The following is a 6,407-nucleotide window of genomic DNA, read 5'->3' on the forward strand; positions in this document are numbered from 1 at the left end:
GTTTGGGGCCTAAGGGAGCTCAGATTAAATTACTTTGGAAAAACATGAATTCAAAGCAGTTTAAATTTTAATGAACTGAGTCAAACGAGCTTGGGATCATTTTTCTAAATTTGTCTAAATTCCTTATAGTCATTCCATAGGGGTCAAGGATGTGTTGATTAAGATTTTCAGTTCAGTCCACAGAGCAGAGCTCCAGACTGACAATGATTTGTTTAACTGATCAATTTCTTTTCTAACAGCTTATAACAAAGTCAGTGGGATCCCACTTGGTCTCGTTTAGAGCATTCAGCTGGTGTGACAGAGATGGTATGGGGCCAACTGGAAAAGAGGACCTCGCACAGAAAATGGCTTCCCTGGAAGAGAAGAGCCAGAGGATAATCCAGGACTCACACGCCCAATTAGATCTCTTGCAGAGGTAGTAGAATTGCTTCCCATATTCTAGTAAAATATAATGTGATTTAGAGTGAATTTTCCCACAGGAAGCAGGAATATACTAATGGTGTACATCTGCATGAAAATGCATTCTTCTCTCTTCAGTACCACTAGACATTTTGACATCAGAGCTCTGCATAGAAATGTGTGGTTTGATGTTGCTTATTGACTTTTGTTGGACTTTTTTCAAGATGTGCAGCTCAGTGGCAGGATTACCAGAAAGCAAGGGAAGAGGTTATCGAATTGATGAATGATGCGGAAAAGAAATTGTCTGAATTTTCTTTACTGAAGACGTCTTCCAGCCATGAAGCAGAAGAAAAAGTGTCAGAAAACAAGGTTAGTTTTATTGCTGTTTTCAATGTGTTTTCATTGTCTTTGTTGTGGGTCTCTGTAATGCCATAGTTGCAGAGGCAGGTCAATACATCATTTCCACCTACGTTCCTTGAGTATGAAAAGGATCCGTTACGCCTGCTTCATAACAGTTTTAAGTTAAATGCTGTCACATTTTTAGGATTTCAGTTGGAAACGCAGAGCTGGGTTTAAAAAGACATTCAGAGCAATTGCTTCTGCTAAAGTGTGACACAGTGAATTTCAGTATTTCAGTACATTCAGTACATACATTTAAATACAATTTAAAAATTAGTAGCTGCGTCTCCCTCATATATCACAGCACTCGTCGTCGGCACCCGTCCGTCTCGAGAGACGATGGTGTAGCTTCTTAAGAGTCTATCTGCACCGCCGAGAATGGCTGTGCAGTCCGACTCGGGAGTGACACGGTATCTGTCTCCTCCCGTGTTGAATCGACATCTTGCGATGACGCTGGAGTGTCCTCTCCAGTGAAGCTGAAGCTACAGAGCCTGGGCAGGGTGATATGGAGGGTCTGCTGTTGCCCATGCAGCAGACCCCCCCCTCTCTTCGCAGCTGAAGGGTCCAAGGGAAAGACGGAGTCAATACAGCTTGGCTTCAGGTACGCCGCAGGAGTTGCCGGTGTTGACTACAACGTCAAACCGCCTTAGGGACTCCGGCTCCGGATTTTCTGTCGGGGTTTACTCCCTTAGCCTTTCCCCTGAAGAGGTATGCCGCAAGGCAGCGGAGGTTTTTTGGAGTCAGAGTTTTCCTTCTCTGATGTGCCCTGACTGGAAGATCGAACCAGCGACACTTAGCTCGCAGGCCGACGCTCAATCCACTGAGCCAAACCAGCCAGGGTCTATGCATACTACTAGAACACGTCAATCTGAAGTGCTTCTAAAAGGAAAATCTGTTATTTCAGAACTGAAATAACTGAAATAACTGAAATAACAGTCCCTTTAAACGGTGAGAATTCTAACACAAGAAGGAATCAACGTGTTAGGTTAGTATTCTCTCCACTGAAAACACCCCCAGCTGCAATTCTCAGGATGAGCTTTCTTCTGTGATGAGGCCGCATCCACAAGGCAGGGCGCTCCCCAGGGGAGTGCAGAGAGGCCCCCCTTTTCTGAAAGCCCCCGGCCCTTACAAACTGCGCGATCACGTAGCCACCGCGGAAGGGCTTCTCTAGTCGGTGTCCTTTTCTAACTTACGCCCGAGTGACAGGGTTCACGTGCCATTTCTTTCAACAGACAGTGAAATTCAAACTCAGGTTTCACCACCATTCCTTGACGAAGCGGGTGGCAAAAGGACCCCCACGCCCACCCCCGTGTGAGCTCAGGGAGTCGGGGCAACCTGGTCACGCGCCGGCATCCCCGCCGAGTGAAACCCCCCCGTCGTACGCGCAGGGCCCGTGTTTGCACAACTGTCACCGGAAACCAGTACCAGCCGTGGCCGTCCAGCCGCAACCCGTGCACACGGCCCGGCCACGTGAGAAGTGGGCAGTCACGTGACTGGTCCAAAATGGCGGAAACCAACCAACCAGCCCGACTAAATTGTAACAAATCTTAGGTATAGGGCATCTCAAAAAAGGGGGGGACGCGGGTGTAGGTAAGGGCTCTCTTGGGCTCACGGAAGTATCTAGTCACATTGAAACCCAAGTTCTATTCTAATTTAGTATTTTTATGCATTCATATAGAAATTGATAAAAAGAATAAGTATCAATTTTGAGTTATACTTTAAAGGGTGTAATGAATTGTACTAAAATGGAATCCCTAATGTTATAAAAGTAAGTCTAAAATGGATAAGAATTGACCTTTTAATAAAAAGTAAGTATACCAGATTAGGGAAGTTTTTAGCCATTGTTTCTTCAAACAGGTTCTCAATCCCTTGCTCTCTCTTCTCCTTCTGGTAACCCTATGATGCGATGTTGTTATGTTTGATGTTGTCTTGAGGTCCCTTAGACTTTCTTCATTTAAAAAAAAAAAATCTTTTTTCTTTTTGTTGCTCTGATTGGGTGGTTCCTCTTCTCTTGTCCTCTAAATTGCTGATGTGATCCTCTGCTTCATTCTGCATCCTGTTGACTCCTTCTAGTGTATTCTTCATTTCAGAGATGGTATTCTTTATTTCTGACTGCTTCTTTTTTTGGTTTCTGTGTCCTTTTAATGCTTACTACCTCTTTGCTTGAATTCTCACTGAGATCATCCACTCTTCCACGACGGTCCTTGAACATCCCTAGAACTATTGTTTTGAACTCTGCCTCTGCTATCTTGGTTGCTTCCATTTTATTTAATTATTTTTCTGGAAATCTCTCTCATTCTTTCACTTGGAGCATGTTTCTTTGTCTTCCCATTTTGTCTGCCTTTCTGTGTTTGCCTCTGTGTATTCACTACACACAAGAATAAACTCAAACTGGATTAAAGATTTAAATGTAAGACTAGAAACCATACAACTCTTAGAAGGAAACATAGACATTAAAATCTCAGGTATTCCTCATAGCAATATTTTTCCCCAATATATCTCTCCGGGGAAAGGAAACAAAAGAAAAAGTTTAAAAATGAAACTACATCGAGCTAAAAAGTTTTTGCACAACAAAGAAAACAAAATCAAAGCCAACCAACCCACTGAATAAAAGAACATATTTGCCAATAATACATCTGATGAGGGGTTAATAACCAAAATATATAAAGAACTCAAAGAACTCAACACACACACACACACACACAATCAAGCAATCCAATTAAAAAATGGGCAAAGGACCTGAATAGATACTTCTCCAAACAGAACATACAGGTGTCCAATAAACATATGAAAAGATGTTTAAGGTCACTCACTCATCATCAGAGAAATGCAAATTAAAACTATAATGAAATACCACCTCACACCGGTCAGAATGGCTATCGTCAATAAATCCACAAAGAGCAAGTGTCGGCAAAGATACAGAGAAAAGGGAACCCTTTGGCACTGTTGGTGAGAATGCAGACTGGTGCAGCCACTGTGGAAAATAGTATGGAATTTTCTCAAAAAATTAAACATGGAACTGCCTTATGACCCAGTGTTCCTACTTTGGGGAGTGTATCAGAAGAAATCCAGAACAATAGCCAAGATTTGGTAGCAGCCCAAGCTCCCATCAGTAGAGGAGTGGATAGAAAAGTTGTGGTACACTTATACAATGGAATACTACTCAGCTGTAAAAAAGGAAGAAATCTTACCTTTTGTGACAGCATGAATGGACCTGGAGGGTATCATGCTAAGTGAAATAAGTCAGTCAGAGGAAGACAAATACCACATGAGTTTACTTATATGTGGACTCAAATGAGCACAGAAAACAAAATAAAAAGTCTTTTAGATACAGAGAATAGACTGACAGCTGTCAGAGGGGATGGGGGAGGGAGGCTGGGTGAAAAAGGTGAAGGGATTAAGCAGAAAAGAAAACCAGTTCCGACACAGACAAGAGTATGGTGATTAGCAGAGGGAAAGGAAGGTTGGGAGAAGGTCGGAGAGGATAAAGCGGGGTAAATGGTGATAAGAGGAGACTTGATTTTGGGTGGCGAGTAAAATATACAGATGATGTGTTACAGAATTGTACACCTGAAACCTATGTCATTTTATTAACCAATGTCACCTCAATAAATTCAATAAAAAAGGAAATGTTTGGACTATTATGGATTCCTGTTTCCTGGAACAGAGCTTCTCAGGTGTAATGAGAGCCTCCACCTCTCCCCTCCCCTGGGTCATAATTTAGTTCCCGTCTGACCCCACCCCCAAGGCAGAAGCAGTTCAGTTAGAGAAATAGTATTTATCTTTCCATGACATGGCATTTTGCTTTTAGCTTCTAGCTTAACCGTCGTCGGCAGCCGTCCGTCTCGAGAGACGATGGTGTAGCTTCTTAAGAGTCTATCTGCACCGCCGAAAATGGTTGTGCAGTCCGACTCGGGAGTGACATGGTATCTGTCTCCTCCCGTGTTGAATCAAGTGCGATGACGCCGAAGCTACAGAGCCTGGGCAGGGTGATATGGAGGGTCTGCTGTTGCCCATGCAGCAGACCCCCCCCTCTCTTCGCAGCTGAAGGGTCCAAGGGAAAGACGGAGTCAATACAGCTTGGCTTCAGGTGCGCCGCAGGAGTTGCCGGTGTTGACTACAACGTCAAACCGCCTTAGGGACTCCGGCTCCGGATTTTCTGTCGGGGTTTACTCCCTTAGCCTTTCCCCTGAAGAGGTATGCCGCAAGGCAGCGGAGGTTTTTTGGAGTCAGAGTTTTCCTTCTCTGAACACACAAAGTAAATATGGTAAAATGTTAACTGATGACTAGATGAAGGGTATACGGGCATTAGTTACCTGTATTTTCTTTCAACTTTTTTGTAGGTTTGGGAATTTTGAAAATAAGTTGGGGGAAAATTGTCCCATGATTTTTTCTTGGTACATTTTATCATTAAATAAGGAGTATTTTCCATGTATAAGAAGTATGTTAATATATATGCAAAGTATAATATATGTAAGAGTATGTTAATATTATGTGTAGGGTAATATATATGTAAAGAACTTAAAGAGAACACAACATACCTACCCATGCTGCCTGAGGAGGATCATTTACCAACATCAATGAAGCCCAGTGCGCCACACACTCATGCTTCTCCCGCAGACATAACCACTATCTCCTACTACATTTGTCTGTTTTCCATTTAAATCTTTTATCTGCGTTCAAATTTCTAATTTTAAAGAGACATTATATTTGTTCTGCCAGTAGTAGTAATATTAAGTCACACTGAGTGATATATTTTAAGACAATCTGGTAGCCAAAATCTGTGGTATTATTACTAATCATCTTTGCCTTCCTATTAAAAGCCTATACCTTTCTTTTACATGGTGGCTAGTAAGTGATATTATAGAAACAATCTCGTACTTTTTAAAGAGTGAAAGGAACATACTAGTTGCTACACTCAGCTCTGTCTCCTGTACATGACAGTGAACTGCATGAACTACCAGTGTACATCCTAGAACAAGAAGTAAGTCATGTATAGGTTTCACCTGTCAGAAAAGAACACTGCATTTGCCTCCTAGACCTTCTTTTACTGGTACTAAGATGCTTCATTCCCAAATGAAAACTGCCAAGATGATTATAAATCCAAGTGTTCTTTGCTACCCTGTGCCAAATGCACATAGAGAAGCATACAATGATTACACATAATTTTCTTCCTAATTTTAGTAAATACACAGTCTTAAAACAGGGCTCACTTCATTCAGGTCTCTGCTCAAATATTACCTACTCTCAGAGACTTCTCTATAAAATAACCATTTATTCTCTTTATTTTTCTTCACAGGACTCACCACCAAGTGACATCAGTTAACATAATTTTTTGGAAGGGTGGTGTAAGTTTCTTCCGCTAATGTTAAGCTCCATGAAGACAAAGATTTGTTGCCATTTCACTGTCTAGTACAGTCTCTGACAAGCAGCAGACACTCAGAAAACACTTGCCAAATAAACAATCTTAACTGAACCATTCAATGGATTCCTCATCTGTGTTTATTGCTTTCTATGTAATAAAGAGAAAAGTACTAGTAATTTTTTTTCAGTCATAAGAAGAAAGAGAAACAAAGGCAAAGAAATAATATTACCACTACATTCTGTTT

The sequence above is a fragment of the Furipterus horrens genome, unplaced genomic scaffold, assembly GCF_987537825.1.
Source record: "Furipterus horrens unplaced genomic scaffold, mFurHor1.1.pri manual_scaffold_6, whole genome shotgun sequence".
NCBI lineage: Eukaryota > Metazoa > Chordata > Mammalia > Chiroptera > Furipteridae > Furipterus > Furipterus horrens.